The sequence below is a fragment of the Amblyomma mixtum genome, chromosome 3 (assembly GCF_055824585.1).
Source record: "Amblyomma mixtum isolate Tamu chromosome 3, ASM5582458v1, whole genome shotgun sequence".
Classification (NCBI taxonomy): Eukaryota; Metazoa; Arthropoda; class Arachnida; order Ixodida; family Ixodidae; genus Amblyomma; species Amblyomma mixtum.
Window position 1 is genome coordinate 201,466,650 of NC_143014.1, and position 26,723 is coordinate 201,493,372.

Here is a 26,723-nt window from a genome sequence, read left to right on the forward strand (position 1 = left end):
TTTGTCGGAAAGCTACACAGCGCCTCTGTTGACAATGTCCAAGTCATGGTTTTCTTCGACGTAAGGTTGGTAGGTTTCGCGGTCCATTGTTACAAGGAAAGCCTGTTACTCTATCGGAAGGCGCCATTCTCTTGGAACGAACTTCAATCAAAACTGACGGCCTTTGCGGACTGCTGAAATTCTGTCTCTCAAATGCGTTACTTCAGCTTCAATAAGACTATCTGCAGACATACCTTCGGAACCGCCATGGGTGCTCCCGTCTCAGTTGTATGTGCGAACCTTGCCTCACAACCTACCAACACCTCAGCGCTTCTCGATTCAGCATCCCGTTAAAGATTTCTCTGCGGTTGCTGATTGTTTCTTGGTCAGCAATCGACAAGACGTACGTATAAACCTTTTGTCCCACTGAACTCGTTTAAACAAAGCATTCAGTTCCCCGTAGAAGAAGTGGACGGCCGCATTGCTTTCTTTGACATCTTCGAGGAAACCACAAAACAGGGTCTTGAGATAAGTGCTTATCGCAAGCCCGCCCACACTGGGCAATACCTGAAATGGAAGTCGTCCCATCCCACCTACTACAAGAGCTCAGTTGCTTCACAGGACTTCAACTGTTATCTCAGGCATGCTCCAGACGAAAAAGACGGGCATCGGGAGTTCAGCAAGTCAGGCGACACTTGTTGCACAACGGCTATCGAGTCCCCATACTCCGGCCACAATGACATCAAACCTAGGTGTGCACAAGCGGAAGAGCTAGAGCCGATTCCCTATGCCCACGATGTGAAGTAAACCCTGAATACTATTGGACTATGACGTTCACGTGGCCCGTGTCCTCCAAGCAAACTATGACAACGCCCTGTACGTTATAGGGACCTCGCTGAACAGGCTGTTTACTCAGTTGTACCCGAGATACCCTGCCGTAATTGTGGCGCTGCCTGCATAGGCGAAACAGGAAATTTCAAGAGACATGTAAAGCAACATCACTATGACGTCTACAAAGGCATTCCCAAACCAAACGCATTAGCGGACCGTGGTCACGAAAATACCGACCCTGCCATTGACTGGTATGCGGCTCGTGTAAGTACAAAAAAAGAAAAACTTACCAAAGCGCTTACATAAGGAATCTATGCACATTCAATCAACACCACACACGAGAAACCTGATATGAGGCAGGAAATCTTCCAGAGATATGCATGCAGTCCTTATGAAACATTTTGCCCATATGAAGCACCAGTGGTTACATTTTGTTTCATTGTAATTTGTAAACAAGGCATCCGTAAGGGCGCCGAGACGTCTATGGTTTTCTTTTCTGTTTTTTTTTTTCGCGAGTGTATCTTTTTTGACACTACAAATAAATGGGTGCGCAGAGTGCATTATTAGTGGGCACATCCAAAGTTACTCAGGAGAAATTCCCAAACTGGAAGAATTTTTTTTTGCTTTATAAATCTTCGAGAAAGTGCACAGCTGTTATAGTTGGGGTTACGAAATAAAAAGAGGTAAATGCATAAAAACGGGTAGAAGAATATGGCTGTTTTTGAGTGACTGGATCTTCTTTTGAGCCAACGAGCCACGGGAGAAGACAAAGGAAGAAGATACCGGGACGAATCCTCAACGTAGGTGTTATAGTACGCGTCTTTTCAAAGCGAAACTTCTACTTCACGACCAAAGCTGCAAACGCCATTTCATCTTTGAAGCCTTACCTAAATAAATAGATAAAAAAAATATAGATGCGACCGGGTTTCTAACCCTCGGCGGCGCGAACCGATCAGCTTCACTGGCCAGTGCACGAGAACGCTATGCTATACCCGCAGCCGATCACGCCCCGTGTTAAACTGCAACCCATTTTTGTTGTTGTTAACCTCGTACAATGGCGCATGCCCACACAGGGGGTCGGCAGAACAGTAAACAGAAAGCAAAAATACCAAAAAGAAACGGGAAATGTATAACGCACGCAGGAGATGGACTCTGTGAGATTTGTAGCCGAGGGATTAAAAAAATAATAATAATAGTAATAATAAGAAAAAAGGTGATAATGATAATTTAAAAAAAAATGTTAGCAAGTTAACCGATTAGATTCCAGTTAAAGATATTGAATGGCGGTAAAAACAGACCAGTGGACACATTCTCGCGCTGAGCGTTGTACATCGTCGTCTTCATCAATTTCCATGTGCTGCGCGAATAGATCAGATCAGCCTAACCTCGATCAGAGCTTAACGTGAGTCTGATATCGTGGCCAAACGTGCCAACGACCCAGCAAAGCAAAACTGTGAGCCAGCCAGGGTAAACACATGCTTTGGCACGTCTACTCAGTTTAAATGCTTTAAAACCCCACCATTTTTTTTTTGTTTTGAGTACTACGAATTCAAAAGAAGAAGAAAAGAAAACACGCCTTACAGGTTGCGCGAACTTTTTGACGCTGTGCGACGCTGTCGTTGTCTCATAAGGTAATAAGAAGAAACTAAATATTTACAACAGGACCTCTCTCGGCGGTTTGCCATGTCTACTCGGTGCTCACGTTAACCTCGATCCTAAAGTCAGAGAAGACTGGATTGTCAAGGCACGACGAAGCGCTCATAGAGGTGTGTGAGAGTCACTTTCTAGTCTTCCAGCGGCAATGGCGGCGACCACGAAGACGACGAAACCGCCGGTCCAAATCACGCGCACCACCTAACACTTGAAAACCAAGGGCGATGATTCATCATTAGAAGCAGGAAGATAGTTGATGACAGCCGAAGCTCCTGTCACAGCTACCGTTCCAAGTGCCGCCGTGGAGTCGTCGTACGTCTAGGCCTGCAGCTACCACCAGGAAGACACCACCATGGAGGCCGAGCGGCAGCCACGGCTCAACTTTCCTGTGATTCTCATCAACCGCCATGACCTGTGCATCGTCATCGCCGTGCTCAGCATGTCCATCCTGGGATGTGCGGGCGTCCTGGGATACTCATTCAGGAGCTACGGCAAGTTAAAGCGGGACGCTGTGGACATGCATCACTACTTCGGTTCGCACGCCCAGATGGCGCGTCAGCAGAGCGGCAGCAGCGGGTGGGAGACCGCGGCGGACGCCCGATCGACCACCACGAAGGCCCCGGTGCCAGCACTTCCAGCTGCGGGTCATGAACCAAGGAGAGATGCGGGAGCGCCAAATAGAACATCTATGGTGGCCATCCAAGGCGCGCTCAATGAGACGACCACGGTGCCACACGCGCTGCACCCGAACGCGGTTCTCGGCAACAGCAGCGAGAAGCCAGCCGAGGTCATCGGTGCCGCTTCGAAGAGTTCAGCGACGAGCAACGCCACCCTGGTGACAGCCTCGAGTTTGAACGCCACAGAGGACGCCTTCACAAAAGTTGCGTAAACCAAGGCGGCCACTTTCTCTCTTTCGTTAGTTTTTTTTTTTCGTTCACTTAAGGCAACGCCTAGAGTCGTTCAACTCTAAGTTGCCTTTGTGAACAAAACAAAAGTGAACAAAAACTACACCCACTGTGCCCTGCAGGTGCCGAGTGACTTGAGTGGCACTGTTTTTTTCTCGCTTTTTTCTTTTACTTTGGACATCGTTGGTAGAGAGGTGGCATCTTTTCGGCAAGAGTTTCCGTGTACTTTGCTCGCTTTTTCTTCAAGTTTACTTTCATCCGTGTTTTTTTCTTATCTGTGCGGTTCTCGCTTCATGGTAGCGCGTTCCCTCGTAATTCTGACTGGGGCTTTTGCTCGCGCTCTCAGGGTAGTTGCTCCGCTCGTCCTTTTCTGTGTGCTTGTGTGCTCAGTCTTTTTTTTTGTATTTTATGTCTGACGTCAAAGACTTTGTCAAGGCATTCGTCTCCGTGAGAGAACTTCTATGTTTTTACTTCTTGTTTGGTTACATAAAGGTGTGAAATGACCAGCATCCACTTGCGAACTCTTGATGTGAATGGAACATGGTTCGATTGCTCGAGTCCACCGCCCCTCATCTCTACATCGACAAAGAAAAGTTAACAGCCTACCTGAACGCCGGGAGTGGTAGGCAAAAGACGACAACACAATACTATTGCGCAATTTGGCACACCAATATTTTGTTATTGAATTTAACGGTTCGCACCACGTGTTGCTGCCACCGCGTGTTGCTGCCTAATTGGCTTAATTTATGTCGTATTTGTTGGCCTTCCCGTGAATGGCAGACACACACACCCAAATTAGGGTACTGGCCAAGAACAGAGCCAACGGTTATGCTCACTTGCGGAAACCACCGTAATTGCTACCACCACCTTTCCTACTGTCATCGAATACGGTGGTTGACACATTTCTGCAAAATCATTGGTATTCGGGGCACCGCTTGGCAGTTTCAACGTTACTTTTTTTAGGCGTGAAAGTGGTCCAGGATTCGAAGCCGGGACCACCGCTTCACCGGAGCAGTCGTTCTACCAACTGAGCTACCACCAGGAAGACACCACCATTCAGGCCGAGCGGTAGCCACGGCTCAACTTTCCTGTGATTCTCATCAACCGTCATGACTTGTGCATCGTCATCGCCGTGCGAAACGCACAACAACAGATAAACTAAAAGTAGAATGTTTAGGATTTGCAGGCTGCTTTGTCTCGAATTGGGCCCTTTGCTTTCCCTCGTTTTGTGCATGCTTTCGCTTCAAGAACATGCTCTAGGTTACAGTTAACCCACACGCTATTCTGGCAGTTAGCTTTCATCACATAGCAAGTTGACTGAATATTCAGGTAAGATCCCTGATACGTTATAGTATCCTTACCACGTTAGCTAATTATGCTTGCTTGTATATTAGGGCGAAATCGTGACTTGTAGAAATGAGAGCAGCACAAGGCGTCTTGACGAACTTCTGTCATCCTATCAAGATGTAAGCGAAAACAGCCAGTGCTACTAGCAAATTCAGGGCTGCTCCTAATTAGCATTACGCCCATCTTAGTTGCTCATACTTATCCGTACGCCTCTCTTAGTCAAAATCCTTCTTTACTTTGGAACGTAAGAATGTGCAGTGCCCTCATCTATGTCCAATTCAACTTCTACGCGTACATTGTTCCTAAGTCGTATGTTCACTTAGTTTACTACATGTTCCACTTAGTCGGGTGGTAAGAATGGGAAGCAACGTCAGATCAGTGCTAATGCACCGAAAACGCAGTAAGCAGTGTCGAGTTTGTTGAGACAATGGGCTTTGCAAGAATCGTAGTCTGTTCTCGGTTGGCCTTTAAATGGCGTTTTGTAAGCCAGTGAAGGGAGTAGCTTCGGTCAAAGGGTGTGCGCATGTGCGTATATGGATTATGCCACGAACATTTTACTAGTGTGTTATCTACGTGGTTATGAATTGCACCTACATGCCGCTAGTGTCCGTATCACACCCCATGCGGGCCATAGACAGGAGCGCTTGCAGCTGTCAGAGCCTAATCTCAAAAGCGACTGCCCGCGAGTAGTGGGCGCCGTACCAGCTTCATGCAATATGCAGGGCATTCCCGCGGCAACGGGCTTCGCTACCCGACCGTGCCAAGCTTTATAGCACTGATTGTAGCTTTCTCCACATAATCACTTTGCATTAAGCACGCCCGCGTAGAAGCCTTCCCATAACGCCCTTTCACTCATGTGGTCTTGTATGACATGTTTCCTGCCATCGTCTTGAAGGCGATGTTTGCTTGTTTCCTCCAGGCGGAAGTGGCGGGGGCCGCTGCGTTGTTGCTGTAACGCGCGTTTCTAAATCTGCACATTTTCATCAACGGCGCTTTCTTTAAAACATCCGTTTTCTCTGTTTTCCATTTTCATGCTTTTTATTATCGGACTGTAAAGTATTGTTGAGAAGCTGCGATCAGATTGAACGGGAACTGGTGGAAGCCTATTACATTAGAAAAAAAAAAGGAGATAACTGCAGCAGTGATTCATCTGTGACACTTCGCCGATCTGAAACGGTTTTCTTAGATAGACTTCTGTAATCGCCTGCCTTTGGATATCTTTTGGTGTTCTCTGGTACCCACGTGCTTGTGATTCGCACAGTGGCGCTTGGGTAAAGCGATGGTATATTAAAGGTCTACGTCGAATAAAGCCTGTTGATAGTAAGCGCTCGTCCCTGTCTACTTCTATGTCCGTGTCTTTTATTGCGCCCCTGTGTCCACCTGGAAAGTTATGAACCAACACGCCCAAATACAAGTACTTCTGGGCTGCTTTCTAATTTCAGTTTTTTTTTTCGTGTGGTGCACCCTCCTCAAGCGCTCTGCACAGAATGACGCAGATTATACGTTCCTTGAAGGAAGTGCGTAAGAAGCTGATGAAAAAAAAAAAAAACATCATTCTTGAAAAAGCCAAAATTTCCGCAGTTTTCAGCAGGAATGGCTAGCGTGTACGTGAAATTTAAACTTGCCCTTCGTTTACGAAGAGCAGACTTAACACACGCATGCGAACCTTTCAAACTTGATGGACGCAGGTACAAGAGACTGCTTGTAGGCTGTGTATCTGGGATGCATCACCTCCGTTTCTCTTATTCATTATCCCATTAATGTGTCTCTTCTTCCCTTTTGTTGCGAGAAACCGGGCCTGAGTCATCCGTTATCGTCTTGTCTCTTGTTTCCACAATCATACAATCTGTGCCATGTAAGACGAGGGGGAGTGTGAGTAAGTAAAGGTAATGAGACAAAGAAATCTTCCAATGCCTGTGTTGTTTTTTTGTGTGGTTGGAGGGAGGGGGCGGAGGGGCGGAAGGGGATTAGCTGATATCTGATATTAAAGATTAGTTCAGGTCCTGAATGGACGTTCTACCCTCGCGCGAAATAAAGCCTGCTATTTACCGTATGTAGCAGTGCATCTCTGGCGCACAAAGCAACGAACTTGCTCACGACGAATAAGGACTCCCAGACTCCTCGCCCTCCCCACCAACAAGAGGGTCCGTTGCCAGAGCCGCATGTTTGTCGCCCATTATCTAGCCCGCCCACTCGCAGCCCTTGTATGGCCATATCCTAGTCTGGCCGCCCACTCGGCTGGGCACTGAACTACGTGGTTCACTTGACGACGCAGGAGTCTTCGGCTAGGACACCATTTACCGTGAAGGAACTCTATCGTTGTATGAAAAGCGTGTGCGCGACAGCTCCCTCCTTGACTGCAGATGGCAACTCCCTTCTCTTCGGTAAAAGACAAAGATTATCAGCGAAAAAGACAGCAGATGAGCCTGCTTGCAAAGGTCCTCAGGACGGAAACTTAAGAAAAGCAGTTCACTCCAAAAGGAAGGCTGCAAATCTAGCGAAGGGAAAGTCTTTTACGCATTGAAGTTGTTCTACGCTGAGTGGATATCATCAGCTTGTTATGCCCAACTTCGCTGCGGGTCGCCATGGCGTTTGCCGTGACATTCGTGAACACTTGCTACCGATCTTGTCTCGACATCGCTCACACGGACGTTCATCGTCTCAAACTACGCGTGTTCATTGCGACAACTGCGATGCTGCGGAATCGCACCAGTTGTCATTATTCTATTGCAAAGCGTGGCGGGAGAGCAGAACCTATAGTTTCAACTCGTCGTAAGAATCATCGATCGCTGTTCTCGGACTCCAAGACGCACTTCCTGTATCCTTGCCCTGCTCCTCAAAGCAGCACGAAATTTTCGCACCGTATTGTTTCGTACTCTCAATCATGCACAACACATGCCCTAAAAACTCCCTTAGCCCTTCCGCCTTCCCTGTTACTTGATACTGTAACGTACTTGCTGACGAAGGGGGGCTTTATTAGCAGGCACGAAAGGGAAGGCCAGGCAAGCTGGGGCAACAACAGCGACAGACTCCACACGGCGCGAGCCCTACTTCGTCGTCGTCGCCCTACTTCGTATGCGCCACCTGGCAAGACTAGGTGGCATTATTCCCCCCTTACAAAGAAAAAAAAAAGAGCGCTGTCGCTGTCGGCGTAAGGGTGAAACAAAAAAAAAAAACAAAAAAAAACAAGCAAACTGCCGCACACTGAAGCGCGCGAAAACATCAGCACGGTTGCGTCACCGTGTATAGTACGGCTTAAGCCGCACAACGTGCACAATGTCAGAGTCGGGCTGTCGGCGTCTTCGTGTCTGCGGCCGGACTTGTAGACAATAGTAATGTCAAATTCCTGGAGCCGTAAGCTCCAGCGTGCCAGGCGTCCAGATGGGTCTCGCAAATTTGCCAGCCAGCATAGGCAGTGGTGATCGGTGACCACTTTGAATGGGCGGCCGTAAAGATAAGGGCGAAACTTCATGGTGGCCCACACGACCGCAAGGCATTCTTTCAGACGTGGAGTAATTGCTCTCGGCGCGGGAGAGAGTACGGCTAGCATAGGCGATAACCCTCTCAAGGCCCTCTTGGTGTTGAACAAGGACCGCGCCAAGACCGATGTTACTGGCGTCGGTGTGGACCTCGGTATCGGCATCTTCGTCGAAGTGCGCAAGAACGGGAGGTGTTTGAAGGCGCTGGCGGAGCGTAGAGAAAGCGGTCTGTTGCTCAGTGGTCCAGAGAAAGGAGGTGGTATTCCTGGTGAGGCGCGTCAACGGCTCAGCAATCGTGGAAAAGTCCGCAATAAAGCGCCGATAATACGCACAGAGACCGAGGAAGCGCTGGACAGCTTTCTTGTCGGTCGGAACGGGAAAACGTGCGACGGCGGCAGTCTTTGCGGGGTCCGGCCGCACTCCCTCAGCGCTCACAACGTGACCAAGAAATTTGAGCTCTTCGTAACCGAAATGACACTTCTGGGGCTTCAGGGTAAGGTCTGCCGAGCGGAGGGCTTCGAGGACAGCCCGCAGGCGCTGGAGATGTTGGTCAAATGTTTCCGAAAAAACTACGACGTCGTCCAAGTAAACAAGACAGCTTTGCCACTTGAGGCCTGTGAGGACAGTGTCCATCATCCGTTGGAACGTAGCCGGGGCGGAGCACAAACCGAAAGGAAGCACTTTAAATTCATAGAGGCCATCTGGAGTCACAAAGGCGGTTTTTTCGCGGTCCCGTTCGTCTACTTCAATTTGCCAATAGCCGCTCTTTAAGTCAATGGATGAGAAGTACTTAGCGCGCCGTAATCTATCCAGCGAGTCGTCAATGCGCGGCAACGGGTAGACGTCCTCACTCTCAGCCGTCCTGCTGAGAGTGCCACCTGGCAAGACTAGGTGGCAATACTTTTCCCCTCAAAGCTCTCTAATTTGCCTCTTTTGTCAAAATATTGTCGGGACTGCACTGATTATTACCAGCTTCGCAGTTTTTCTCGTCCTTTCTTCCTCGTCTTCGACCCTTCCTTTCCTGCGAAATACCGTCGACGAACAAGAATATTGAGCTTGTCAATAGCGCCTCAATCCGTGCGCTAACAGAGGAGTCGAAAACTTAGGATATAAGCTGCAGAAAATTTCTTGTTTTCCTTTTTCTGGTGACTTGAAGGCAAAATTTTCAATACAAATGAATGGGCCACTGTTCTGCCCCATTGTGGATATCATGTTCACATTTATGCATACTCTTCCGCAACCTGCACCAAGGGCTCGCGCCTTTAGCGAGACAAAAATTTTACGCACGTCGAGAATCTTGTCGACTTTGTCGGAAAGCTAAACAGCGCCTCTATTGATGATGACCAAGTCATGGTTTCCTTCGACGTGAGGTTTCATTTCATTTATTTCATTTCACTTATTTTCTCTTTAAGGGCCCGAGGGCATTACATAAGGGGGAGGCGAATTAACATGATGTGAAAAAAAAATCTTGAACGTGGAAAAATGTGAAGAGCAAAATACAAAATACAATGAAGGCAAGCAAAAACAAAAGCAAGAAAAAAATACATTAAAAAATGCAGACATACATCTAAGTCAAATAACAGCAAACAAGCAAGCGCAAGAGAAACAAAATTACGCTAAGGCGCAGAAATGCAACTAAACTAAGTAACAAAAGAGTACAAAGGGGACAGTATTCAGGATGGCTGAAGTTTTAGCTTATTACGGAATTGTTTTCTGTCTGTGCATTCGGCTATGTTTTCGGGTAAGGAATTCCATAAGACTATTGCATGAGGGAAAAATGAGCTACTCATTGCAAGGGTGCGGGTGGAAATTCGTGCTAGAGACTGGCTGTGGCTTAAACGGGAAGATCTTCGTAGTGGTGTTGTTAGTAGCTCATGTCTGAACCGTGGGTGATAATAGAATGTGTGAAGTAGGCACAAACGAGATATGATGCGGCGTGATTCGAGGGACGGCAAGTCGAGGTCTCTTTTCATTGAGGTGACGCTGGAAATTCTTGAATAGTTCGAGGTGATAAATCGTGCTGCACGGCTTTGAATGGCTTCTAGGTTAGCGGCGAGGTATGATTGTGACGGGTTCCAGATGGCTGATGCGTATTCAAGCTTTGGTCTGACGAATGTGAGATATGCTAGCTTTTTAATGTCTGAGGATGAGTCGGAGAGTCTACGCCGCATGTAGCCGAGAACGCATGAGGCTTCGGAGCAAATGGTTTCAATATGTGTTATCCATGATAGCGATGGTGTCATGTGCAGGCCAAGATATTTGTATGATGATGTGTAGGCAACGGGTGTAGAGTTGAGGTAGTAGGTAGTCTTAATCTGGTTGCGAAGGCGGGAAAATGTCATGACTTTACATTTTGTCGTGTTTAAAGGCATGAGCCATGTTTCACACCAAAGTGAGATAGCGTTTAGGTCTTGTTGGAGGGTGCACGTGTCGTCTTGGTTAGTTATGGCGCGGTATACGATGCAATCATCGGCGAACAATCTCAGTTTAGATTTAATGTTGGAGGGCAGATCATTGATGTAAATTAGGAACAGTAATGGGGACAACACGGCGCCCTGAGGAACACCGGATGTTACGCTCGAGAGAGGAGATGTGTAATTGTTAGCGCATGTGCACTGAACACGTCCTTTCAAGTAGTGTTCTAACCATGATAACAGTTTTTGTATTAAACCAATGCCGGACAACTTTAGCAACAAGTGATTATGAGGGACACGATCAAACGCCTTCGAAAAATCTACAAAGATGGAATCGATCTGGTAATGGTCATCCATGTACTGCAATAGATCATGAGTAAATTCGGCTAGTTGCGTTTCACATGAATATAGTTTCCTGAAACCATGCTGTTGAGCATAGAAGAAGTTAATTGATTCAAGGTGCGCCATAAGGTTAGATGCTATAATATGTTCAAAGAGTTTTGAAGGAATACTAGTCAGGGATATTGGGCGATAGTTAAATGGGCTTGAACGGTCACCTGATTTAAAAACCGGTATTATTCGGGCTTTTTTCCAGTCGTCAGGTATGTTCCCAGTGTCCAGTGATTGAGAAAAGATTAGGCAGAGTATGCGGCTCGACAATGATGCAGTGTTTGATGGATTTCGCGGTACAATGCAACAAGGAAACTCTGTTTACTCTATCGGAAGGCGCCATTCTATTGGAACGAACACCAATCAAAACTAACGGCCTTCGCCGACTGCTGACATTTGTCTCTCAAATACGTTACTTCAGCTTCATAACACTATCTGTAGACAGACTTTCAGAACCGCCATTTGAATGTGCGGACCTTGCCTCACAACCTACCGAAACCTCAGCGCTTCTTGATTCAGCATCTCGTTGAAGCTTTCTCTGTGGTTGGTGATTGTGTGATTGTTTCTTCGTCAGCAGTCGACAAGACGCATAAAGCTTTTTTCTACTTTAGCTCGTTTAAACAAAGTATTCAGTTCACTGTAGAAGAAGTGGACGGCCGCACTGCTTTCTTAGACGTCTTCGAAGAACTCAACACAGAGTCTTGAGACAAGTGCTTATCGCAAGCCCGCCCAAACTGGACAATACCTGAACTTCCAGTCGTCCCATCCTACCGACGGCAAGATCTCAGTCGCTTCGCGGGCCTTGAACTGTACTTTCGGGGTATGTTCGAGACCAAAAAGCGAGCATCGGAAGTTCAGCAAGTCAGGCGAGACTTGTTGCACAACGGCTATCGAGGCCCGATACTCCGGTCACGAAGACATCAAACCGAGGTGTGACACAAGCCTAAAAGCTAGAGCCTATTCCCTACGCCCACGGTGTGAATTAAACCCTTGCCCGAATACTATTGGACTACAACGTTCACGTGCGTCCTGTCCTCCACGCAAACTACGACAACGTTTCGTGCATTCTAAGGACCCCACTGAACAGGCTGTTTACCCAGTTGTCGGCTCTGCCTGCATAGGAAAAACAGGAAATTTGAAGAGACGTGTCAAGCTACATTAATATGACGTCTACAAAAGCATTCCCGACCCAAACGCATTAGCGGATCTAGCGCCACGAAAATACCGACCCTGCCATCGATTGGCATGCGGCTCGTGTAAGCAACCCCCCCCCCCCCCCCCAAACAAAAAAAAAGCGGTTATCAAAGCGCTTGTTTATGGAACCCATGCACATGCACCTCACACAAGAAACCGGAGATGAGGCAGGCAACCTTCCAGATATTACATGCATTCCTTATGAAACGTCATGCCCATATGAAGCATCAGTGGTTACATTTTGTTTCATTGTAATTTGTGAACAAGGAATCCGTAAGGGCGCCGAAACGTCGATGGTTTCCTTCTGTGTTTTTTTTCGCGAGTGTATGTTTTTTTTTTGCCAGTCGGTACAAATAAATAGATGTGCAGAGTGCATTATTGGTGAGCACATTCGACGTTCCTCGGATGAAAGCGGCAAACTGGAAGAATTTTTATTGCCTTGTAATACTTCGAGAACGTGCACAGCTATTATATTCCGGGTTGCGTCATTAGACGAGGGAAACGCATTAGGACGGGCAGGAAGCATAGGGTTGTTTTCAGTGAATGAATCTCCATTTGAGCTAACAGGCCACGGGAGAATACGAAGGAAGAAGATACCGGGACAAATCCTCAACTTAGGTGTTATACGTGTCGTTTTAGAGCGAAGGCTCTACTTCACGACCAAAGCTTCAAAAACCGTTTCATCGCTGGAGCCTCACCTGAATAAATAAATAAAATGAATATTTCCGCGACCGGGTTTCTAACCCGCGGCTGGCCAGTGCACGACAGCTATATATGCAATCGCCACAGCCGATCACGCCTCGTGTTAAACTGCGACACACTCTCGCGCGGTGCATTGCACATCATCCTCTTCATCAACTTCCATTTCCTGCGCGAGTAAATCAGATACGCTTAACCTCTATCTGAGCTTAACGTGAATCTAATATCGCCGCCAGACGAGCCTACGACCAAGCAGAGCAAAACCGTGAGCCAGCCAGGCTAAACACATGCTTTCGCACGCCTACTTGGTTTAATAATAAGGGAATAATCACTCATTGACATCCACCCGAGCACAGCCATACGGCTACATAGGAAAGCTATACATATTTCTCAGAAACTTCGTATGTAAAGAAAAGTCCTGGTCCAGGGTTCGAACCGGGGACCGCCGCTTCACCGGAGCAATCGCTCTACCAACTGAGCTAACCGAGACGGCAAGCTTATCGTGGGGCGAGAGCGAATTGATTTATAGCTCGAAGTGGGAACTGTGTTGGTCAAATGCTTAGGGGAATCCCCCAAACTGGTGTAGATTTGTAATATGGGAGTACCTACTCATTGACATCCACCCGAGCACAGCCATACTGCTACATACGGATAGAGGTCTAAATACGTTAGAGCCATACCATTTTTTTAGTACTATGAATTCAAAAGCAGAGGAAAACACGCCTCGCAGGTTGCGCGGACTTTTTGACGCTGAGCGACGCTGTCGTTGTCTGATAAGGCAAAGAAGAAGAAACTAAATATTCACAACAGGACCTCTCTGGGCCGCTTGCCATGTGGACTCGGTGCTCACATTAACCTCGATCCTATAGTCAGCGAAGACTGGGGTGACACGGCGTGACAATGCGCTCATCGAGGTGTGTGAGAGTCACTTTCTAGTCTTCCAGCGGCAATGGCGGTGAGCCGAAGACGACGAAACCGCCGGTCCAAATCACGCGCACCATCGAACATCTGATACCAGCTACTGTTCCAAGTGCCGCCGTGGAGTCGTCGTACATCTAGGCCTGCAGCTACTACCAGGAAGACACCACCATGGAGGCCGAGCGGCAGCCACGGCTCAACTTTCCTGTGATTCTCATCAACCGCCATCACCTGTGCATCGTCCTCGCCGTGCTTAGCATGTCCATTCTGGGATGTGCGGGCGTCCTGGGCTACTCATTCAGGAGCTACGGCAAGTTAAAGCGGGACGCTGTGGACATGCATCACTACTTCGGTTCGCACGCCCAGATGGCGCGGCAGCAGAGCGCCAGCAGCGGGTGGGGGACCGCGGCGGATGCCCGATCGACCACCACGAAGGCCCCAGTACCAGCACTTCCAGCGGCGGGTCATGAACCAAGGAGAGATGCGGAAGCGCCAAATGGAACATCTATGGTGGCCATGCAAGGCGCGCTCAATGAGACGACCACGGTGGCACACGCGCTGCACCCGAACGCGGTTCACGGCAACAGCAGCGAGAAGCCAGCTGAGGTCATCGGTGCCGCTTCGAAGAGATCAGGGACGACCAACACCACCCTGGTGACAACCTCGAGTTTAAACGCCACAGAGGACGCCTTCACAAAAGTTGCGTAAACTAAGGCGGCCACTCTCTTTCGTTACTTCTTTTTTTTTTCATTCACTGAAGGCAGCGCCTGGAGTTGTTCAACTGTAGGTTGCCTTTTCAAGTGAACAAAAACTACATCCACTGTGCCCTGCAGGCGCCGAGTGACTCGAGTGGCACTGTTTTTTTCTGGCTTTTTTTCTTTTGCTTTGGACGTTGTTAGAGAGGTGGCACATTTTCGGCAAGAGTTTCCGTGTACTTTGCTCGCTTTTTCTTCAAGTTTACTTTCAACCGTGTTTTTTCCTCCCTGTGCGGTTCTCGCTTCATGGTAGCGCTTTCCCTCGTAATTTTGACTGGGCTTTTGCTCGCGCTCGCAGGATAATTGCTCCGCTCGTCCTTTTGTGTGTGCTTGTGTGCTCTGAGTCTTTTTTTTGTGTATTTTATGTCTGACGTCAAAGACTTTGTCAAGGCATTCGTCTCCGTGTAAAAACTTCTATGTTTTCACTTCTTGTTTGGTTATATAAAGGTGTGAAATGACCAGCATCCACTTGCAATGTCTTGATGTCAATGGACCATGGTGCGATGGCTTCAGTCCACCGCCCCTCATCTCTACATCGACAGAGAAAAGTTAACAGCCTGCCTGAACGCCGGGAGTGGTAGGCAAAAGACGACAACACAATACTATTGCGCAATTTGGCACACCAAAATTTTGTTGTTGAATTCTACGGTTTGCACCCCGTGTTGCTGCCACCGCGTGTTGCTGCCTCATGGGCTTAATTTATGTCATCTTTGTTGGCCTTCCCGTGAATGGCAGACACACACACCCAAAGTAGGGTACTGGCCAAGAACAGAGCCAACGGTTAACTTCACTTGCGGAATCCACCGTAATTGTTACCACCACCTTTCCTACTGTCATCGAATACGGTGGTTGACACATTTCTGCAAAATCATTGGTATTCGGGGCACCGCTTGGCAGTTTCAACGTTATTTTTTTTAGGCGTGAAAGTGGTCCAGGATTCGAACCCAGGACCACCGCTTCACCGGAGCACTCGTTCTACCAACTGAGCTACCACCAGGAAGACACCACCATGGAGTCCGAGCGGTAGAGCTCAACTCTCCTGTGATACTCATCAACCAGATGACCTGTGCATCGTCATCGCCGTGCGAAACGCGCAACAGATAAACTAAAAGTAGAATGTTTAGGATTTGCAGGCTGCTTTGTCTCGAATTGGGCCCTTTGCTTTCCCTCGTTTTGTGCATGCTTTCGCTTCAAGAACATGCTTTAGGTTACAGTTAACCCACACGCTATTCTGGCAGTTAGCTTTCATCACATAGCAAGTTGACTGAATATTCAGGTAAGATCCCTGATACGTTATAGTATCCTTACCACGTTAGCTAATTATGCTTCCTTGTATATTAGGGCAAAATCGTGACTTGTAGAAATGAGAGCAGCACAAGGCGTCTTGACGAACTTCTGTCATCCTATCAAGATGTAAGCGAAAACAGCCAGTGCTACTAGCAAATTCAGGGCTGCTCCTAATTAGCATTACACCCATCTTAGTTGCTCATACTTATCCGTACGCCTCTCTTAGTCAAAATCCTTCTTTACTTTGGAACGTAAGAATGTGCAGTGCCCTCATCTATGTCCAATTCGACTTCTCATCTATGTCCAATTCGACTTCTACGCGTACATTGTTGCTAAGTCGTATGTTCACTTAGTTTACTACATGTTCCACTTAGTCGGGTGTTAAGAATGGGAAGCAACATCAGATCAGTGCTAATGCACCGAAAACGCAGTAAGCAATGTCGAGTTTGTTGAGGCAGTGGGCTTTGTAAGAATCGTAGTCTGTTCTCGGTTGGCCTTTAAATGGCGTTTTGTAAGCCAGTGAAGGGAGTAGCTTCGGTCAAAGGGTGTGCGCATGTGCGTATATGCATTATGCCGCGAACATTTTACTAGTGTGTTATCTACGTGGTTATGAATTGCACCTACATGCCGCTAGAGTCCGTATCACACCCCATGCGGGCCATAGACAGGAGCGCTTGCAGCTGTCAGAGCCTAATCTCGAAAGGGACTGCCCGCGAGTAGTGGGTGCCGTACCAGCTTCATGCAATATGCACGGCATTCCCGCGGCAACGGGCTTCGCTACCCGACCGTGCCAAGCTTTATAGCACTGACTGTAGCTTTCACCACATAATTACTTTGCATTAAGCACGCCCGCGCAGAGGCCTTCGCATAACGCCCTTTCACTCATGTGGTCTTGTATGACATGTTTCCTGCCATCGCCTTGAAGGCGATGTTTGCTTGTTTCCTCCCGGTGGAAGTGGCGGGGGCGCTGCGTTGTTGATCTAACGCGCGTTTCTAAATCTGCACCTTTTCATTAACGGCGCTCTCTTTCAAACATCCGTTTTCTCTGTTTTCCATTTTCATGCTTTTTATTATCGGACTGTAAAGTATTGTTGAGAAGCTGCGATCAGATTGAACGGGAACTGGTGGAAGCCTATTATATTAGAAAAAAAAAGGAGATAACTGCAGCAGTGATTCATCTGTGATACTTCGCCGATCTGAAATGGTTTTCTTAGATAAACTTCTGTAATCGCCTGCCTTTGGATATCTTTCGGTGTTCTCTGGTACCAACGTGCTTGTGATTCGCACAGTGGCGCTTGGGTTAAGCGAAGGTATTAAAGGTCTACGTCGAATAAAGCCTGTTGATAGTAAGCGCTCGTCCCTGTCTACTTCTATGTCCGTGTCTATTATTGCGCCCCTTTGTCCTCCTGAAAAGTTATGAACCAACACGCTGAAATACAAGTACTTCTGGGCTGCTTTCTAATTTCAGTTTTTTTTTTCGCGTGGTGCACCCTCCTCAAGCGTCTACACAGAATGACGCAGACTGTACGTTCCTTGAAGGAAGTGCGTAAGAAACTGATGAAAAAAAGAACATCATTCTTGAAAAAGCCAATATTTCCGCAGTTTTCAGCAGGAATGGCTTGCGTGTACGTGAAAGTTAAACTTGCCCTTCGTTTACGAAGAGCAGACTTAACACACGCATGCGAACCTTTCAAACGTGATGGACGCAGGTCCAAGAGACTGCTTGTAGGCTGTGTATCTGGGATGCATCACCTCCGTTTCTCTTATTCATTCTCCCATTAATCTGTCTCTTTTCCCCTTCTGTTGCGAGAAACCGGGCCTGAGTCATCCGTTATCGTCTTGTCTCTTGTTTTCACATTCATACAATCTGTGCCATGTAAGACGAGGGGGAGTGTGAGTAAGTAAAGGTAATGAGACAAAGAAATCTTCCAATGCGTGTGTGTTTTTTTTTTTGTGTGGTTGGAGGGAGGGGGCGGAGGGGCGGAAGGGGACTAGCTGATATCTGATATTAAAGATTACTTCAGGTCCTGAGTTGACGTTCTACCCTCGCGCGAAATAAAGCCTGCTATTTACCGTATGTAGCAGTGCATCTCTGGCGCACAAAGCAACGAACTTGCTCACGACGAATAAGGACTCCCAGACTCCTCGCCGCCCCATCAACAAGAGGGTCCGCTGTGATGTGGTCGGGGATCGGGACCAGGGTCTTCACCGCGTTAGGACGAAGCAGCAGACTACGAAGGGAAGCCTTCGGGAGGAATAGCAAGCTTGAAGGTTTATTTTACATATTTACAGCAAGTAGACGAAAGTCAGAAAATGGGGGAGGATGCTCTGGCACACCGCAGAATGCTGCTTAAATGCAGTTCACATTCCCCAGGCAGACCAGCTAGGGAATCTGATCTCTGGTTGAGCGTCCAATGGGCCGCCAGCGTCTACTTAGGCTCCACCTTCCCCACGTGGCACCGCACAGACACACACACACACACACACACACACACACACACACACACACACACACACACACACACACACACACACACACACACACACACACACACACACGGGCAAGGAGGAACTTGGCGTCTCTCAGTCGCGAACTGTTTGACCAGGCCCAAAGGTCGTTGCTGCTGTATGATGAGCTTGATCGATGGGGACGCGAGCGCTTACCGCTCACCGGTGGCCTCTTCAGGGACAAATCAGCCGTGTCGCCCCTGCCTTGTCGGCTCCTCAGGGCGCACGCGGTTAATGAGTTGGCGGCGTCGTCGCCCCCGCTGTAGTCGCCACTGGGTCCCTTCCGTCGTTCCACGGTCAGTCCGGGAGAAGCGCCGCACTCAGCCTCCCCGGCGAAGGGGATTAGACGCCTTTGTGTACGCCGACGCCGTCGCCAGTAGCTGCCCCGCGCAGTGTCTCTTTTGTCTTCCCCGAGCAGCAGCGCTTGGGCCGAAGTGGCCTGATGGCGCCCGGCTGGCTCGCCTGTTTCCGCTGCCAGTCCCCAGGAGCGAAGTCTGGCACCAGAGCCGCATTCAGCATCGCCGGCGAAGGGGATTTGAGCCTTTGTCCACGCCAACGCCGAGAAACAGCAGCGCCTTTGGCCGCATACCTGACGGCGCCTGACTGGCTCGCCGTTCTCCGCTTGCTGGGTCTCCGATCACTACAGCTGCCAGAGCCGCATGTGTGTCGTCCATTATCTAGCCCGCCCACTCGCCGCCCTTGTATGGCCATATCCTAGTCTGGCCGCCCACTCGGCTGGGCACTGGACTCGTGGTTCACGTGACGACGCAGGAGTCTTCGGCTAGGACACCATTTAGCGTGAAGGAACTCTATCGTTGTATGAAAAACGTGTGCACGACAGCTCCCTCCTTGACAGCTGATAGCAACTCCCTTCTCTTCGGTAAAAGACAACGATTATCAGCGAATAAGACAGTAGATGAGCCTGCTTGCAAAGGTCCTCACGACGGAAACTTAAGAAAAGCAGTTCATTCCAAAAGGAAGGCTGCAAATCCAGCGAAGAGAAAGTCTTTTACGCATTGAAGTTGTTCTACGCTGAGTGGATATCATCAGCTTGTTATGCCCAACTCCGCTGCGGGCCCCATGGCGTTTGCCGTAACATTCGTGAACACTTGCTACCGATCTTGTCTCGACATGGCTCACACGGACGTTCACCGTCTCAGACAAACTACGCGTGTTCATTGCGACAACTGCGAAGCTGAGGAATCGCCCCACTTGTCATTATTCCACTGTAAAGCGTGGCGGGAGAGCAGAACCTATAGTTTCAACTCGACGTAAGAATCATCGATCGCTGTTCTCGGACTCCAAGACGCACTTTCTGTATCCTTGCCCTGCTCCTCAAAGCAGCACGACATTTTCGCACCGTATTGTTTCGTACTCTCAATCATGCACAACACATGCCCTAAAAACTCCCTTAGCCCTTCCGCCTTCCCTGTTACTTGATACTTTTCCCCTCAAAGCTCTCTAATTTGCCTCTTTTGTCAAAATATTGTCGAGACTGCACTGATTATTGCCAGCTTCGCAGTTTTTCTCGTCCTTTCTTCCTTGTTTTCGACCCTTCCTGTCCTGCGAAATACCGTCGACGAACAAAAATATTGAGCTTGTCAATAGCGACTCGTTCCCTGCGCTAACAGAGGAGTCGAAAACTTAGGATATAAGCTGCAGAAACTTTTTTGTTTTCCTTTTTCTGGTGACTTGCAGGCAAAATTTTCAATACAAATGAATGGGACACTGTTCCGCCTCATTGTGGATGTCACGTTCACATTTAAGCATACACTTCAGGAACCTGCACCAAGGGCTCGCGCCTTTAGCGAGACAAAAATTTTACGCACGTCGAGAATATTGTCGACTTAGTCGGAAAGATAAACAGCGCCTCTATTGTAGATGACCAAGTCATGGTTTCCTTCCACGTAAGGTTGATGGATTTCGCGGTACATTGCTACAAGGAAACTCTGTGTACTCTATCGAAAGGCGCCATTCTATTGGAAAGAACACCAATAAAAATTAACGGCCTTCGCCGACTGCTGACATTATGTCTCTCAAATACGTTACTTCAGCTTCATAAGACTATCTGCAGACAGACTTTCGGAACCGCCAGTTGAATGTGCGGACCTTGCCTCACAACCTACCGAAACCTCAGCGATTCTTGATTCAGTATCTCGTTGAAGCTTTCTCTGTGGTTGGTGATTGTGTGATTGTTTCTTCGTCAGCAGTCGACAAGACGCATAAAGCTTTTGTTCTACTTTAGCTCGTTTAAACAAAGCATTCAGTTCACCGTAGAAGAAGTGGACGGCCGCACTGCTTTCTTAGACGTCTTCGAGGAACTCAACACAGCGTCTTGAGGCAAGTGCTTATCGCAAACCCGCCCACACTGGAAAATACCTGAACTTCCAGTCGTCCCATCCTACCGACCGCAAGATCTCAGTCGCTTCGCGGGTCTTCAACTGTACTTTCGGGGTACGTTCCAGACACAGAAAACGAGCATCGGAAGCTCAGCAAGTCAGGCGAGACTTGTTGCACAACAGCTATCGAGGCCCAATACTCCGGTCACAAAGACGTCAAACCGAGGTGTGACACCAGCGTAAAAGCTAGAGCCTATTCCCTATGCTCACGATGTGAATTAAACTCTTGCCCGAATACTATTGGACTACGACGTTCACGTGGGTCGTGTCCTCCAAGCAAACTACGACAACGTTTCGTGCATTCTAAGGACCCCACTGAACAGGCAGTTTACCCAGTTGACCCCGAGATACTCTGCCCTGATTGTGGCTCTGCCTGCATAGGAAAAACAGGAAATTTCAAGAGACGTGTCAAGCTACATCAGTATGACGTCTACAAAAGCATTCCCAACCACAGCCGATCACGCCTCGTGTTAAACTGCGACACACTCTCGCGCTGTGCATTGCACGTCGTCGTCTTCATCAACTTCCATCTGCTGCGCGAGTAAATCAGATACGCTTAACCTCTATCTGAGCTTAACGTGAGTCGAATATCGCCGCCAGACGAGACTACGACCAAGCAGAGCAAAACCGTGAGCCAGCCGGGCTAAACACATGCTTTCGCACGCCTACTTGGTTTAATAATAAGGGAATAATCACTCATTGACATCCACCCGAGCACAGCCATACGGCTACATAGGAAAGCTATACATATTTCTCAGAAACTTCATATGTAAAGAAAACTCCTGGTCCAGGGTTCGAACCGGGGACCGCCGCTTCACCGGAGCAATCGCTCTACCAACTGAGCTAACCGGGACGGCAAGCTTATCGTGGGGCGAGAGCGAATTGATTCATAACTCGAAGTGGGAACTGTGTTGGCCAAATGCTTAGGGGAATCCCCCAAAGTGGTGTAGATTTGTAATAAGGGAGTACCTTCTCATTGACATCCACCCGAGCACAGCCATACGGCTACATCCGGCTAGAGGTCTAAATACGTTAGAGCCATACCATTTTTTTTACTACTATGAATTCAAAAGCAGAAGAAAACACGCCTCGCAGGTTGCGCGGACTTTTTGACGCTGAGCGACGCTGTCGTTGTCTGAGAAGGCAAAGAAGAAGAAAATAAATATTCACAACAGGACCTCTCTGGGCGGCTTGCCATGTGGACTCGGTGCTCACGTTAACCTCGATACTATAGTCAGCGAAGACTGGAGTGACACGGCGTGACAAAGCGCTCATAGAGGTGTGTGAGAGTCACTTTCTTGTCTTCCAGCGGGAATGGCGGCGACCACGAAGACGACGAAACCACCGGTCCAAATCACGCGCACCACCGAACATCTGATACCAGCTACCGTTCCAAGTGCCGCCGTGGAGTCGTCGTACGTCTAGGCCTGCAGCTACCACCAGGAAGACACCACCATGGAGGCCGAGCGGCAGCCACGGCTCAACTTTCCTGTGATTCTCATCAACCGCCATGACCTGTGCATCGTCATCGCCGTGCTTAGCATGTCCATCCTGGGATGTGCGGGCGTCCTGGGCTACTCATTCAGCAGCTACGGCAAGTTAAAGCGGGACGCTGTGGACATGCATCACTACTTCGGTTCGCACGCCCAGATGGCGCGTCAGCAGAGCGCCAGCAGTGGGTGGGGGACCGCGGCGGATGCCCGATCGACCACCACGAAGGCCCCAGTACCAGCACTTCCAGCGGCGGGTCATGAACCAAGGAGAGATGCGGGAGCGCCAAATAGAACATCTACGGTGGCCATGCAAGGCGCGCTCAATGAGACGACCACGATGGCACACGCGCTGCACCCGAACGCGGTTCACGGCAACAGCAGCGAGAAGCCAGCTGAGGTCATCGGTGCCGCTTCGAAGAGTGCAGCGACGACAAACACCACCGTGGTGACAACCTCTAGTTTGAACGCCAAGAAGGACGCCTTCACAAAAGTTGCGTAAAACGAGGCAGGCAATTTCTCTCTTTCGTTAGTTTCTTTTTTTTTTTTCACTGAAGGCAGCGCCCGGAGTTGTTCAACTGTAAGTTGCCTTTTCAAGTGAACAAAAACTACACCTACAGTGCCCTGCAGGTGCCGAGTGACTCGAGTGGCACTGAATTTTTCTCGCTTTTTTCTTTTGCTTTGGACACCGTTGGTAGAGATGTGGCACATTTTCGGCAAGAGTTTCCGTGTACTTTGCTCGCTTTTTCTTCAAGTTTACTTTCATCCGTGTTTTTTTCTTATCTGTGCGGTTCTCCCTTCATGCTAGCGCTAACCCTTGTCATTTTGACTGGGCTTTTGCTCGCGCTCGCAGGAGAGTTTCTCCGCTCGTCCTTTTGTGTGTGCTTGTGTGCTCTGAGTCTTTTTTTGTATTTTGTCTTACGTCAAACACTTTGTCAAGGCATTCGTCTCCGTGTGAGAACTTCTATGTTTTTACTTCTTGTTTGGTTATATAAAGGTGTGAAATGATCAGCATCCACTTGCGATATCTTGATGTGAATGGAACATGGTGCGATTGCTTGAGCCCACCGCCCCTCAACTCTACATCGACAAAGAAAAGTTAACAGCCTACCTGAATGCCGGGAGTGGTAGGCAAAAGACGACAACACAATACTATTGCGCAATTTGGCACACCAAAGTTGCGTTGTTGAATTTAACCGTTTGCACCACGTGCTGCTGCCACCGCGTGTTGCTGCCTCATTGGCTTAATTTATGTCGTCTTTGTTGGCCTTCCGGTGAATGGCAGACAGACACACCCAAATTAGGGTACTGGCTAAGAACAGAGCCAACGGTTAACTTCATTTGCGGAAACCACCGTAATTGTTACCACCACCTTTCCTACTGTAATCGAATACGGTGGTTGACACATTTTTGCAAAATCATTGGTATTCGGGGAACCGCTTGGCAGTTCAACGTTTTTTTTTAGGCGTGAAAGTGTTCCAGGATTCGAACCCGGGACCACTGCTTCACCGGAGCAGTCGCTCTATCAACTGAGCTACCACAGGGAAGACACCACCATGGAGGCCGAGCGGCAGCCACGGCTCAGCTTTCCTGTGATTCTCATCAATCGTCATGACCTGTGCATCGTCACTGCCGTGCGAAACGCACAACAGCAGATAAACTAAAGGTAGAATGTTTAGGATTTGCTGGCTGCTTTGTCTCGAATTGGGCCCTTTGCTTTCCCTCGCTTTGAGCATGCTTTCGCTTCAAGAACATGCTTTAGGGTACAGTTAACCCGCACGCTATTGTGGCAGTTAGCTTTCATCAAATAGCAAGTTGAGTGAATATTCAGGTAAGATCCCTGAGACGTTATAGTATCCTTACCGCGTTAGCTAATTATGATTCCTTGTATTTTAGGGCAAAATCATGACATGTAGAAATCAGAGCAGCAAAAGGCGTCTTGACGAACTTCTGTCATCCTATCGAGATGTAAGCGAAAACAGCCAGTGCTACTAGCAAATTCAGGGCTGCTCCTAATTACCTTTACGCCCATCATAGTTGCTCCTACTTAGCCCTACACCTCTCTTAGTCAAAATCCTTCTTTACTTTGAAACGTAAGAATGCGCAGTGCCCTCATCTATGTCCAATTCAACTTCTACGCATACATTGTTCCTAAGTCGTATGTATGTTCACTTAGTTTACTCCATGTTCCACGCAGTCGGTTGGTAACAATGTATGTAAGCGTGTATGAGTTATAATGCGGCATGATAAGGGCTTCATGATCAGTTCGGTACCAGGTCTCAGTGAAAAATATGATGTCAAACTCGATATCAAACTAGCCAACAAATGCGATTATTTCATCCTCTTTACTGCGCAGAGATTGTGCGTTAAGATGAAAGAATGACGTTACTTTTTTGTTTTTGTTTTTTGCAAAAAGGCTATTGATATCTGCAAGTAGAAAGAACTGGGAAGCCATGCCTTATCAAAAGGGAAATCTCAGTAGGCGCACGAAATCCTCAGACTATCTTTTCCAGGTCATTGACGCAATCGATCCGGACCACTGAAGAAGTTACATCCTTCTTAGCAAAGATGCGGCCATTCCTCGTCCACGCAAACTTCCATCGCTTATCTTTCTTACGAGCAACAGTGAGTCCCATCAGCTTCTTGAGTGAAGGGCACAGGTGCACATTTATACAGACAGGATTTGCATCTTCATCAGGGTGCCCAAGATGGCTTGTGGTAATTCTTTGTTTTCTGGCTTTTTCAAGGAAGGCGTCTCGTTTTGAGTGTTTCTGAAACCGGAGCACTATGTTCTGGCACGAAGAGTTTTTAGTAGGCACACGGCGGCACACTTCAATGTCGTCGGATGTCACGGGTACATTCAAAACTTCCCCGATCCTCTCAATAACCTCCGGAAGGTTTTCCTTCTCGGTTACCGACAGGCCAGTGATCTCTAAGTTCCGGTTCCTGGAATATTGTTCCAAGCTGTTGAGCCTTAGTTCATAGTCAGGCACTTGTCTTTGTAGCGCATCACGGTCAGAGGTAAACGCGGCATTTTCAGCCCTTAAGGATTTGTTATCTTCCTTCAGCGCAGCACACTCCGTGACCATGTCTTCGTATTGCTTGCTACAGTAATCTATAGTCTGTGAAACTTCTCGCAGCTGCTTCCTCAAGTCACCTTCAAGAATGCTTCACAATGCCGCAATGTCTTTCGCAAGTTCTTTTCTTAATTCATCCCGTAATTTCTCAAGATCTGATATTTAAGGATTAGTTCAGGTCCTGGACTGACGTTCTACCCTCGCGCGAAATAAAGCCTGCTGTTTACCGTATGTAGCAGTGCATCTCTGGCGCATAAAGCAACGAACTTGCTCACGACGATTAAAGACTCCCAGACTCTTAGCCCTCCCCATCAACAAGAGGGTCCGCTGCCAGAGCCGCATGCGTGTCGCCCATTATCTAGCCCGCCCACTCTCTGGCCTTGTATGGCCATATCCTAGTCTGGCCACCCACTCGGCCGGGCACTGGACTACGTGGTTCACGTGACCACGCAGGAGTTTTCGGCTAGGACAACGTATACCGGGAAGGAACTCTATCGTTGTGTGAAAAGCCTGTGCACGACAGCTCCCTCTTCGACACCAGATGGCAACTCCCTTCTCTTCGGTAAAAGACAATGATTATCAGCGAATAAGACAGCAGATGAGCCTGCTTGCAAAGGTCCTCACGACGGAAACTTAAGAAAAGCAGTTCACTCCAAAAGGAAGGCTGAAAATCTAGCGAAGGGAAAGCCTTTCACGCATTGAAGTTGTTTTACGCCGAGTGGATATCATCCCCTTGTTGATGCCCAACTTCGCTGCGGGACCCCATGGCGTTTGCCGTGACATTCGTGAACACTTGCTACCGATCTTGTCTCGACATCGCTCACACGGACGTTCACCGTCTCAGACAAACTACGAGTTTTCATTGAGACAACTGCGATGCTGAGGAATCGCCCCAGTTGTCATTATTCCACTGCAAAGCGTGGCGGGAGAGCAGAACCTTTAGTTTCAACTCGTCGTATGAATCATCGATCGCGGTTCTCCGACTCCAAGACGCATTTTGGGTACCCTGGCCCTGCTCGTCAAAGCAGCACCAAATTTCCGCACCGTATTGCTTCGTGCTCTCGATAATGCACAACAAATGCCCTAAAAACTCCCTTAGCCCCTCCGCCTTCCCTGTTCCTTCATACTATTCCCCTCAAAGCTCTCGAATTTGCCTCTTTTGTCAAAATATTGTCGGGACTTCACTGATTATTACCAGCTTCACAGTTTTTCTCGTCCTTTCTTCCTTGTTTTCGACCCTTCCTTTCCTGCGAAATACCGTTGACGAACAAAAATATTAAGCTTGTCAATATCGCCTCACTCCCTGCGCTAACTGAGGAGTCGAAAACTTAGGATATAAGCTGCAGAAACTTTTTTGTTTTCCATTTTCTGGTGACTTGCAGGCAAAATTTTCAATAG